This window comes from Corapipo altera, unplaced genomic scaffold (genome assembly GCF_003945725.1).
Source record: "Corapipo altera isolate COAL_440 unplaced genomic scaffold, ASM394572v1 61286, whole genome shotgun sequence".
Lineage (NCBI taxonomy): Eukaryota > Metazoa > Chordata > Aves > Passeriformes > Pipridae > Corapipo > Corapipo altera.
In genome coordinates, this window is record NW_020884907.1 from 8,882,496 (window position 1) to 8,896,189 (window position 13,694).

Genomic DNA, 13,694 nt, shown 5'->3' on the forward strand with positions numbered 1-13,694 from the left:
GTGTGGAATATCCCTTTGGTCAGTTTGGGTCAGCTGGTCTAGTCATGTTCCTTCCCAAGATCTTGCCCACCCCCAGCCTACTGGTGGGGGTGGAATGTTGGAGGAACAGCCTTGATGCTGATGTGCAAACACTGCTCAGCAGTAGCCAAAAACAGTGGTGTGCTATCAACACTGTTCTAGCTACCAGTACAAAGCACAGCACCATGAGGGTTGCTATGGGTCAGCCAGACCCAACAGAGCATACCATCATTTGCAGCTTTCTCTTATGGCCTCTCTTTTAAACTTTTCGCAATGGGCTGTTTCTCATTTAGATGCATTTAACGACATAGAGCATCTTCAGCCTGGATCTTCAGATAAAGCATTGCTATTCCCTGCAAATTTTATCTTTGGTGTCAGAGTTCTGCATAAAATGCAGTCACTTCTGTGAAAACCTTTTTAAATAACAAAACCTTCTGTCAAAATTTTCAGAGCAATGCAAACAGATCAACATCATGATATCCCATATTGGAATGAAGCTGGATGATAATAAATTTATATGCAGTTTCAATCCAGCAAGTAATGCAGGTAGATGAGCACGGAGCTGATCAGTATGGACTTAATAACTTTGGGGTAGCCTGTAATGCACTTCAGAATGTAGTGTGTCTGTAATTTTGGATTCTGTGTGGTGTTTTGTACAGAAATCATACCAGAAGACAAATGGAGTGAGGACAAGAACAATTCCCCAAGTACACACAAATTGTAACACCACGAGCCTTGACTAAGCAACTGGAGCTGCACTAAGCATTGATCAGTTGTTAAGACAGACTTTTTGTCTTCATCAACTTCTCTGTGAGTGAAGACTTCATCTAGTGCTTTGCTGATTAAAAGTGTCTGTGTTTACAAACAATGATGTGCCTAAGCACACTGGACCTCATATGAAGCTACTAATAGATCTACAGTAAAAATAGCTCCAACACTCCTCAAAAGTAAATACTCAAGCTACTTCAAGCATGAAAAAGGGTCCCTAGAAAGACAGTTCTATACACATTAAATGTGGAAACACATAGATTCAAATATTGAAACAATGTCACTTAAAGACTGTAGGGATATTAGCTTCTCACTCAGAACCTACATAGTCCAAATATTCACCCTTTCATCTCAGAAAGGCATTAAACACCACAGAGCAGCTTTTAAGTTGTGACTTTTCTTTATTTTTCCTGGACCATATGTGAGCATCACACAAAGTTTTAAGAAGCTCTCTTTTCCCCATCCCTCCCTTCCTTGCCTACATTTGCTGCACTTATATAAGGCAAAGTTGCTGGGGTGATCCTTTCTCAGAAAAACACTCAACATTAAAAGAAGGAAAAAAAAGATCAAATAATAAAAGGTCAGATCACTGAGAGGCCAGTAGCAGTAGAAGCAATGAAAAGAAATTTTAAAAGATGCAATCATCTTACCATTCATTTTTGCTTCCTGCTGCCCTCAGTGGTTTCTGAAGTGGACAGCAGTTAAGTGACAGCCTTCCTGTCTTCTAAGTGCCTTTGGCTACAGGCACAGGGTTTTTCACAAGTGCTGCACATTTAACCTTATTCAGAAAACTTCCTTTGTAGGAAATAAGCCTAAGTGAAAAGCAGTTGAGATTTCTAGAGACTTATGAGATCCCCTGTGGCCAACTGCAGGGCAGAGCCATGATGGGGAGCAAAGACACACACCAGTCTGGATTGTCTTACTAAACCTAGTAAGTGAGGGGTAGAAGACGCAATTGTCTTTGAACAATATATGTGCATTTTCTCTGGCAGAGATGATGTGAAAAATGTAAGTGGTCGTGCTTTCTATCAAGATCTGGCACTACCTCATCAGTTTAATTAATCACTGGGGAAAATTCTACAACACTGCTCAAATTATAAAGTAATGGGTCCATCAGGCACAATTAGAGCCCAGCTGAAACACTGTAGTTTCCTTGAAAACTATTCAAGTAAACAACTGTGGGTCCTGGACGGGGCTCTTTTCTGAATTAATCCACTGAGAACTGAAGTATTAGCTTTTCCTCAACAAGGCATTTCCTAATATATGAAAGTTTTTTACTTGTGTTTCAAGGTTTGCTGGTAATGAAAGGTTTTCATATGGCTATCCATTCCATCACCATACTACCCTCCTAGAAATGCTTCTCCCTGTATGCCAAGCTGCTGTGCCATTGCATCATTCCCAAAGGTACCACACGTGACATGATGTAATAGCATTAGGGAAAAAGAAGTGTTCACAGTGACATAATGTTCAATAAAGCATGTCTTTGGTGACAAGAGAATTTATGGGCAAGGTTACCCAGCTACTTCACTGAAGGGGGATGGGGTCTGGTGACAGCAAATTACATTGTATTTATGTGATTTTTTGGTATTAGCATGTACCTAAAAATAGGAGAACGTCTATTTGTTTGGAAAATCAGTTTCACTTATAGATGCATAACTACCTTTAACTTAATATTAGTATTTACATGTTTGATCTCAACTTCTGAACATAAAAAAGAACTAACTAGTTCTGTTAATGGCATGTAACTCAGTGGTGGTGGAAAGCACACTTGAATAGAGTCCTATAAAATATGCAGTGGAACAATGATACACAACACACAACCAGATCAGCCTCACTGGAAGAAAAAGCTTTGGTCCTGTAAGACCCCAAGTTTCAAGCTATGAGCTCACCTAAGGATTTTACTTACAAATATACAAGGCTCCAAAAATTTACCCACGGAATTATTAGAAGAGCCCTCAGTTCTTTTAACACCTTAAGAGGGACTATGGGAGAAAAGCTGCACACAGTTTCTCAGGAGGTACTTTAAACGTTAAGAGATCTTGGTAAAAGTTTAAAGTGTAACATTCAATCAAAATAAAGCATTCCACAAAGCACTGACATGCTAAGTGTGGGTTAGGGCATCACCTCACCTTCCTGAAATTTGACCAGTCCCTTCCCCCAACACACACACACATGAGTTGGTCCAAGCCAATAATTAATATTATAATCCAATATCTCACAGATGCTTTTACCAGGGTACAAAAATCATAGAATCATAGAATTGTTAAAGTCGGAAAAGACCTTTAAGATCACCAAGTCCAGCCATTGGTAGTTGGAGCCCTCTGTTTCTAATCTCATTCTGTCTCTTCAGTTTTCACTGAACATTTAAATCATGTTAATCTGAATGTTTACTCAAAAATGAGCAATTTTTAACTCCCATTTTCCACACGTGCAAGATAATGCAGCAGAGATATGTCTATTCAAACTCCCATATGATGTTGTTTCTGGAAAAATGGAAAAGCAACTCATGGTTCCTTTCATCAAGAACTAGATATAAAAGGTGGCTCTCTCCTCATTCACAAATTAACAAAGTGAATGTTTTTCTAATGGTGTTTTCTAATACTGAAGTTAAATTTCTGGCGTGAAGCAGAAGAACTTGAGGCCAGCTGATGGGAAGAAATTCTTCCATGTCATATTATTTATCTACTTCTTGTCCAGCTAGCGTCAAATATGCCTACACATGTGTTGCCTTCTAAAAAGGACATTATAAACCTGAGTAGACTAAGTATACACCTGAGTTACTGAGTGCTACAAGGAATTTGTATAGATAGGTTGACACTGTGAGGGAAAAGTAAGAGAAGGTTTTACCTAGGTCGAGGTCTGCTGACACTCTTGACATGAAAAGCCACTTCACTCAGCTGTCATAGCTAAAAAAATACCTCAAAAACCTAAAAATCCCCTCCTTCCCCCCAAATTAATGACTCCACTGCAAAGAAGGCACTGAATGTAGGAAGCATCTCATCTGAGACCCAGACCATAGCAACAGTAGCTGAGTTACCCTTGTTGTTAGCCTGATTTTGTAGTCTGCTAGGTGAATATGACAGGGGGATTTGTTGCGCATTAAAGACAGTTTGCTAAAAAGGAAAAAAAACCCACTCTAATGTATTAAGATCCTGACATGCAGTAATGTTCACATGGAAATATAATGGCCCCAGTAAGGTGGCCATCTTTTCTGTCTGGTGGCAATGGGAGTTTCTGTGACAAGTATCCTCACAGAGATGTCTTCAACTGGATGAAGACATCCTCTCCAAACTTCCGTCCTTCACAGTTCTTAAAACCCACCTAGCTTGGTCCTATAAAACCATCCCAGCAGAAGCATTTTTTCATTTGTATTGATCTCTGCTGACATATATTGTCTCAGCTACATATGAAATATTACTTCTGAAGGAAGAGTTTCTATTGACCATTTATAAATGACTGATTTGATCACTTCTGTATCAGAAATAGACCAGGTAAATCTTTGACTCACACCATCTAGGAAGTTAATCCAACATGTTTAAGTATACAAGTAACAACAGACACAGTAACAGCTTCCTTGGGGAAAATCTGGATACCTGCCCAAAATTCCCACCTGTAGGGCCTCTGTACCAATCAGTCAAAGAGTTTGTTGTGAAAGTTTAGCCAGTCACCCAGTTGTAATTGTGTCCATCATGTTCAGCCAGGCCATTGTGCCATGTCTCCTGACAGCTGGCTGTGCCTTCTCACTCTTCCCCCACAGGAATGAATCTACTGCAGTACATGTTTGCACGGCAACCACCCTAGAACTCCACAGTTATAACTAATGGACAAACTTGATTTTTTGTATTTCTAACTTACAATTGAAGCCACATAATGCTTTCCACAATCTTAAGGAAAACCAAAGACTATCAACTCACTGTTTCATTATCACGTTGCATAACTAGGGTTATAAATGGGTGTTTCACTTTGTTTTGTTTTGGCTTGATATTTTACACCCCTGTTAAAACTTTTCCAGCTTTACCACCATTAGGAGTGGTCAAAGGCTTTCCTGGAATATAGAGATGGTCTCATCTACCAAGAAATAAAAACTTGATGTTTTTGAAGGTCATAGAAACCCCATCAAGGCAAGACTTTCTCAAGCCACGGCAGAGCCCTCTTTTTCACTTAAAAAAGCATAATTCTGTGTTGATAAAGATGAAAATACAGAGACACAGCTCTCTCTGGTCAGAGTAGTCTGGGCATGAAACTCAAGTGGACTGTCACCTCAATGGTAAAACCAGAAAAACCTGCACTTCTTGGTTGTCAAGGCTGGACTGCATTCACAGGATGCCCCCACATCTCACTTACTCATCCTTGTACAGACACAAGGTTTTTGGTTTCACAGAATCATAGAATATCTTGAGTTGAGAGGTACCCACAAATCCAACTCCTGGCCTTGCATAGGACAACCAAAGAATTCCACCATGTGCCTGAGAGAATTTTCCAAATTCTTCTTCAACCCTGGCAGGCTTGGTGCTGTGAGCACTCCCCTGGGGAGCCTGTTCTAGTGCTCAACCACCCTTTGGATGAAGAATTTTCTGAGTTCTGAAGAGGTTTATGAAACCATAAAATACTTTTCCTCTTTGTGGCTCAGAAATAATAATTTAGGATATAGAAGCAATTATTTTCTATGTAGAACAGAATGATAAAATCAACAAAATGGCTTGAATTGAAAGGGACTTTATTTCCAATCCTGCTGCCATGGCATGTCACCCACTAGGTCAGGTTGTTTAGGGCTCCATCCAACCTGCCCCATCCAACCTGCCCCATCCACTGCCAGGGTTAGAGCACCCACAGCTTCCCTGGGAAATCTATGCCAGTGCCTCACTACCCTCTGGGTAAAGAATTTCTTCCTGCTATCTAATCTAAATTTCTCTCTCCTCTTTTAGTTTAAAACCATTACCCTTTTTTCTATAACTTCATGCCCTCGTAAAAGTCACTCTTCCTCTTTTTGATAAGCTCCCTTAAAGTACTGAAAGGCTGCAATGAGGTTTCTTGAAGCCTTCTCTTCAAACTGAGCACTGTTTTCTCAGGCTGTCTTCACAGAAGTGACATCCCATTACTCTGATCATCTTTATGGCTCTCCTCTGAACCTGCTCCAACAGGTCCATATCCTTATTTTGCAGCAGATCTCAGATAATGATGCAGTATTCAAGGCGAGGTCTCACAAGGGCAGAGTTGAGGGGCAGAAGGTACAAACTGTCATACCACTTTTTAGTCTATGATAGTACACCAGCATTAAGTTTAATAGGCTTTTTATAATCCCAGAAATTCTCAGTCTGCATTCAGGCTAATAACGACATCAGAACTATGAGTTTATTGGATCCTACTAGATTCCTTAAATGAATTGGTTGTGCCAGTGAAGTTCAGTATAATTTCCTGCTGCTCTCCTTCAGTAGTACCTTAGATTGCCCTGTGTAGTGCAGCTTTCAACAACGATCAAGGGTTGAAACTGAATTTTCTCTGACTGATCATAATCAATGGCAAATTACAGCATACAACATCTTGAATTCTCATTGACATACATATTCAGTTCTTTAATTTTGCAAATTCCTCCTTAATCAGAGCAAGCTACTGACATTGGGCTGAAAGTGACAAAGCTATCATTGCTGCAGCTTTTTTGTAGGGTATGTGGTTTAAGCTGGTGTGCTCAGTCCAGCCACTGCTGAATCCTGCTGGGCAATTTCAGAAGGACTGACTGAAACTTGACAGATAGAGCTAATCCCTGATGGCTAAAGAGCCCATCACTCAAAAAAAGGAGCAGGCTGCTTTTTCTCTGGTAAGAGTACTTTTGGTGTAAGTGTTGTTAATCCAACAGACTGCACCAAACGCAGGGGAAAAGAGTCTCTCAAAAGAAAAAAAAAATCCTCTCTGTGAACTCTTAATGTTTCTCAATAAAGAATGTTTTATGTTTTTTGGGTTTTTTTTTCATGCCTGCAACTCTTTGCAACATCATTGACTACATTGTGCTGTGGCATCTTATAACGAGGTCAACTGGGGAGTGTTTCTCAACAGTATTTCTCCCCCCCTCTGCTGAAGCTCTCATGCATTGCACTCTCCTGGGCTTTAAGCAGGAAATTAGGTTGGAAGAGCAGTAAGCCTGAGATATAATCATCTGAGTATCATAAACATCCCCATACTGTGTTCTTTGTGTGTAAAAATAAAAGTCCCTGCTCCTGCTTAGCCTCCCCCCAGTTTTTACATGGAGATTAATGACATCTGAGAGACAAAACACCTATTTCTTTTTTTTATTGGCAAGATTTCTTACCCCCTGAAGCTGAATCTCTTCTCCCTAGAGAAGTGGTCTTGAAAATCTCCCGTCTCCAGATGTGATTTGGATGACCCATTCTTGCAATTCCTTGTATCCTCAAGATGCTTGTCCCCAGTGTCAGGCAGCATGCTATTGATACATCCTGAGCGTTAATGTGTTATTCATATTTCTCTGAGTTCATCAGTATCTCAGTTTGTTATTCTCACTGTTCTCCGGAATAATAGACCTTAGTGAGGCAATTTGTGCTCAGCTTCTGCAGCGTATGCAAGTAACATATTCTATTCAAATATATTACAGAAAAAAATAGCAACTACCTCTAATCACCTCTCCTCCAGGGATTTGAAGCACAATAACATTCTGTACTCACTTAGCTGTTTTTTTAAATAATATTTTTTAATGTAGAATTGCTCAGATACTCCCTTCAAAGGAACACTTTTCCCTCCATGCTCTGGCTTTAACTCCTGATGGAGACTCACTTGTGATCATGTCTCACCAGTGTAAATATGGAATAATGACTCTAATGTCAACAGAGTCACAATGGAATAAGAAAGCAGAGAGAGAGACATATCCCTTTTGTGTGGTATGCAAAACTGCTTTTATCTACACCTTGACGATATCATAGTGATGCCTGCTTGTACACTGACATAGTTCTACACAGGACTGATTTTTCACAAACAAGACAGTTAATTTAAAGCACTAAAGGATTATAATAAAATATTTTCCAGGGCAGGCTGCCCCAGCAAAACTAAATCAAATGCTCCAGTTCTGTCTGATTTCACTGCACAGGAGGAATGAAATTTTCTCCTGCTGTGTTGTCTGTTCAGCGCAGTGTGCCGACCTGTATTCATCCTCTCATACATACAAGAGATCAAGTATCCTGAGGCAAGAACAGAATAAAAAATTTTATATTGCAAGTTCTTCAGACTTCATCTTCTGCTAGATAGCATCTCAAGCACCAACAAATGTACATCAAAAATATTATTTAGAGCTATTTTCATTTTTACATTTTATGTAACAGGAATCAAACATTTAAAAAACCCATAATTGACAGACTTATGTCTGTATTATCCATGATACATAAATGTTCCAGGTTCTCCAGCTATGCAGTATGAAAATATAAAATAAATTCTTCTTATTTTAATTTCAGAACTTAGAGACTAAAATGCATTGGATTCGGATAAAAAAAAAGATCTGTTTAAGTTAACACTTCCATTCAAAGGTTTTAGAACAAAACTGACTACCAAAATGACTAGCTCTGCTTGCTTTATTTCACAGTAAATACAATCTATTCTCTGTTTATATTTCTTTTGTGTAAAGAGTGCACTGGGTTTATGTGTTAATTTCTCTCAAATTTTTGTAAGTCACACTCAGGACAGCAGCAGAGAGGAACTGCTTATGGTACATAGGTCCTACATCAGCTTCTCAGCTACTGTTCCCTGACACCATTCACAGTCCAAGGAAACATTACAGTTTGTCATCTCTATGCCATCCTCCAAATAATTAATTTATCTGATGAACATGGGTAAGTTTGATTTTTAGGGTCTTGGTTAACAACTGTGCATCCTTTTAAGTTTGCCATGCTGCAACTCCATTGTGTATGTGACCTAATGGGAAGCCTGTTGTAAATGCTATACCCACAATTTCTCACAGTGTTGCTGTGCTTCATGAGGTCACAGGAGTTTTCTCATGTTTGCACTTGCAAGCCTGTTGCACCATGTCAAAATCAACAGCACAAGTGCTAACCTTAACCTGCATTTAAAATATGTAGATAAGAAAAGGATTTAATGCTACAGGAGAGAAGAGTTAACATTTGAAAGTAAACCAGAGGAGTAAAATCAGATTTTAATTCTTCCAGTCCAGCCACAAGAAATGATTACCATGGGATTTTTGAGAACATGATAATCTTTGCCCTGTCAACTAGTTGCTTAGTGGTGTGTCAGAAAGAGTATGTTCAGTGTGAAAACTGCACAAGTCCTCTCTGACATCTTATCTGAGGATGAAATCCTACAGAAAAGAGCAATACACAACCAGCCAAGATCTGATATTTGTGTTCCTACCACTCCCTCTTGTTTTCAGGGTCTGACAGCTTAGCTCCATGTAAAATTTTGTTGCAAACCTCCATATACAAGATATTTACACCACAAACAGCAGAGAATTTCTGAAGGACACTCTCCAGGTACACCCAAGCTCAGGAATGTTTTTATTTTTAAACCTGTTGCCTAGAAAGATGTCTGTGAATCTTCAAATGCCATAGGAATTATAATATAAATAACATGGTGCTGCTGTTACTGTGATGCTCTATGGACTTTCCTTCCAAAAGTTACTTTGAGAAAGAGAACCATCAATATTTCAATACTAAGCACAAAAAGAAGGTAAACTTGAAAGATTTAATATATAAACAGAGATGTAAATATAGATTTTCACAAAAAAACATAGACTGTGGATGTAAAAAAGCATCCACATATAAAATTCAGCAGGTCATGGCTTCTATAATTCACTCAACACCTTGAAGAATTTGCATCAGGACCTCCCACAGGATTTTCATATGTCTTTGTAATATTATGTCAACATATGCAGTGTTTCACAAAAATGGAACAAATCTTCTGTGGACTGAGTAAAATACTGTAGAGATGCTTCTTGCAGAAAGATGTCTGTAGACTTTGATGAGTCATTAAAACAAAGAAAGTAAAATCTGCTATTAAAGTGATTCCCTCCCTTTTTTTTTTTATGAAGGTCAGTCAGAATCACATAATGAGCAAGGAAGATATATAAGTTTCAATAAAATATGATCATGTTGGTTATGCCATGAGGAAGGTAACAAAAGTTGGTGACAGTGTTGGAAGTCATGTCCTATGAGATGCAAAAGAGAACTCTGGGTTTGTCTAATTTAGAGACAAGGAGGCTGACAGGCAACCTCACTGCTCTCTATAGCTTCCTGAGGAGGGGAAGTGAGCTGGTTGATGCTGAGCCCTTCTCCCTGAGATCCAGTGATAGAGGGTGTGGGAATGGTTCAAAGTTGTATCACGGTAGGTTTGGACCTTTGGACTTGACATTTGGAAGGTCTCCCTTACTGAGGGGGTGGTCAAATGCTGCAACAGGCTTCCTAAATAAGTAAACAATACCCCAAGGCCATCAGTGTTTGAGGCATTTGAACAATGCTCTAAATAACATTCTTTAACTTTCTGTCAGCCAGGAAGTGATCAGGTAGTTGGACTGGATGATCACTGTAGGTTCTTCCAACTAAACTATTCTAGTCTAGTCTAATCTAGTATAGTCTAGTCTGCTCTATGCAGAGTAGACTTTCTATTGTCTAAGTACATCTTCTGTATTGATACTGTCAGTGTGGCTTTGTAAGAGTCAAAGTTTCTAAGTAGATTGAACTTATGTGTTGTGGGCAAACTGGTCAACCAGATGCCATTGAAACGAAGGTGCATGAGACACAGATGCATCAGATTGTTTTCTGTCTCTATGTGTTGCAAACTGCCTTGGGGTCGCTGTTGTCTCTTTCCTTGCAACCACAGCCAGAGGTCCCACTGCTTGCATTGCAGCTGCACGTGTCCCATGAGTTTCCATCTGGAAAACTTTGCTAAGTGATTTGCTCTGCTGGGAAGGATAGTTACCCAAAACTAGACCACAGTGATTTTTTTTTTTCCCCTTTAATCTGGAAAGGGACACTATTAACTATACACCACAGCATGAAACCTAACTTAGAAGGCCTTTGACTTCGGTTTGGCAGAGAGGGGAAAAAAAGAATCCAATGTACAGTGATATTTCCTTTATTAAATCCATTTTCGCAAATGGGCTGTAGTTTTCAAAGCACAATGCAAGATTTCAAGACAATGCAGCATCCATTGCATCCATTTTGTTTTCTGAGTAACAAAAATGTTTTCTCTTCAAAAAGAGAAAGTAAAAGAAAAACAAACTTTTTTTTCAATTATTTCTTTTTTTGTTCCAGCCATTGTGTATGTCTTTATAAAATTTATGGTTTAAAAGAAAATAAAAGCTGTGTTACTATAATCATAGTAGTTGGAAAAATTCAATAAGAACATAATTATAATAATAAAAGCCCTTTCAGATTCAATGAGATACAAGTGGTAGGGTAAACATTGCTTCTTAAAAATCAAGGATGTTTTTCTCCATTTCACAAGAGTAATACGGTGGTACTAGCTGTCTTTGTTCTGTCTCAGGATAAGAAAAAATTCAGTTTAACATAATTAGTAGGCATCCTAAGGAAAGAAAGAAGAGCGATGGTCAAGTTTATGGGTTTACGAACACATCTGAACTTTTTATGCTGTAAGTCTTGTAGGTTTTCCCTGACTTGCAGCATTTTTCTGCTGAGGTAAGTAACATAATTTTATTTTGACTGAAGTGTGATGAAAAATTAGAATTTTCATTTTGTCAAATATGACTGAAAGTATGATACTGTGAAATTTTAACAATATCCAGACTTAGTCAAGCTACTGCATAGGGCCTTGCAAATGTAGTGGATTGCCATGCCTAAGGGACTTCAATCCAGTAAAGATGTTGAAGTGAAGATATTTGGTACAGAAGCTTATAGGAGAAGGACATGAACAGGCACTGTTGTTCCATGGTATGATGATCTTAGAAGTTTCCATACCAACATGAAAAGAAAATGTCATCTATTTTGTGAATCAACTTTGCATGCTACAATGTATTAGAATGGATCAATGTGTTTCTCTACACTTCAGCATGTTGTTGTAGTTTGCCTACATACGGTGTTGGGAGATGTCCATAAAATCAAAGGAGTTTTTTTACTTCATACTGTTTTCATTTTCAATGAATTATGTTTTCCTTAAATATCTTGCAGAAGATACTGAAATATTCTCCCATGCTACTATTTTTTGGTAGGGTGCTACCTACACATTATAGAGATAAACCAGGATCTTACTGTGTTGTGATCTATTGAAACACAGAACAAGCAATTCCCTGACCTTGAGAACTAGTGAAGAGTCTAACAAACAGTGTTTTCTTTCAATGTTTGAGTTCCCATGTGCATCCTTCAATGACTAAAAAAACGGGTACTGTCTGAAGACTGTTTTACTGAAGGCTTTATTAGGATCCTTCTCTTCTTGTAGGTTTGTTTGCACAAAATTAATAGGATATTACTAGCTTTTGAGACACAAATCTCTGCCAAATTTGATTTGGCTGAAACTGAGGAGTTTGTTCAAACTTTGTTGGTAAGACATCAACCCAGAATCAGAGAGCATAGTTACTATAGCCTCCTTCATTCAGGAACTGAGGTTATCACAGCTGCCTCTTGCAAGGAGTGTACTGTTTGAAAAAGCAACAGGAGGCAGCAAAGGTCTCTGGCTGGTGAGGGTGCTCAAAAATACAGCTCTGGAGAACTGGTTAGGGAATAAGAAGGTTGTTACAGGTATGTGAGTATTCTCTCTGCTAGAAAGCTGTCATGAGGATAATGGGGGCATTTGAAGGAGGATAATGAGGTTCACAGGTGTTTGTAGGAAGATTCTACTTTGAATAGAGGAGTAAACAAAATGAAGAAGATAATGGTCATGACATAAAATGATTTATCATCAAATATAAGACAGAATTAGATATCTACAGGTAGACCTTAAAGTTGGGCTATTTTTGGTAAGTACCGCTGCTACAAATTTATTTGTTACTGTGTTTAAATTAATAATGTCTACTGTTCTTGGGTGAAACAATTAATCTTTCAAAAAGCCTTATTAAAGGGAACGATTTTGATGATTCCAATGAGAAATATAAAAATATGTAAGTTTTTCTGAACAAATCCCTTGCTTTCCGCTATCACATATCTAGAGCAGATACTCAAAACTTCTTTTACATTTAGATTACAATATGCTTCAAGCACAGGTAACTTAAAGCATGGACAGCATTTTCTTCATTGTTTAACACCTAACCTTAGAATACAAGATGCCTTGATGACATGATTCTGAAATTAACTTCAGCATTTATGGCTCCTAGCATTACCAAAATACTCCACTGAATGATCAAAGCTTCAGAGACAGGAAGAAACAGAGTTCAATAAGAATAAGACCAAGAACAAAAATTAAGAATGTGCATAAGAATAAAATTAAGAGCAAGAATAAGCATAAGAACAAGAAATAAAGTAATATCGTTTTTCCACCATTTTTCACCTCTTGTAGCTGAGAATTAATCAGAAGTCAGTATTTATGTTTCAAGTTCTGAAGAGTCTTTGATCAGTCCAGTGAAATTAATGGGCAGAAGAACTGCTGATAAATTATAAACATTATTTTGTCTAGCTACTATGTAAGTAGACAATTTCCAGGGAAAGGCTTAGCCGGGCCCTTTTATGTAATGGGTGTCTAAACAGTTTTCTCTGCAGGAAAGGCATATGGCAATAAATGATTTTGTTCTAATCACAGTAATTTCTCTTCATTCCTGGTTGCAATTTTTTCCTTCATGTCTTAATGTCTTCAAATCTTTCCGTTTCCACTAGCAGAACGGATGGATTCCAGACATGTTACACAGCTGAAGATAGAGACCACTACACTGCCTTTTCATAGTCCACAGTAGTTTTATCATTCACTGTACCAGGAAAATAATCAATCCCTCTATCTGAGAACCACTTTATTTT

General features: G+C 38.4%; 1 protein-coding gene across 3 annotated transcripts in view; it reads right to left on the reverse strand.

Moving 5' to 3' along the window:
• Positions 1–13,694, reverse strand: part of LINGO2 (leucine rich repeat and Ig domain containing 2) — a 168,716-nt gene that overhangs the window by 63,494 nt on the left and 91,528 nt on the right. Inside the window, exons 1-2 of one of the 3 annotated variants that reach the window (XM_027652552.1) lie at positions 7,461–7,552; positions 7,091–7,222 (exon numbers count right to left, since the gene is read on the reverse strand). The exons of the other annotated variants lie outside the window; for them this stretch is intronic. The gene's annotated coding sequence lies outside the window, so the exon portion shown is untranslated. Of the gene's footprint in view, positions 1–7,090; positions 7,223–7,460; positions 7,553–13,694 lie in introns of those variants that run through there. 3 annotated transcript variants of the gene reach the window in all.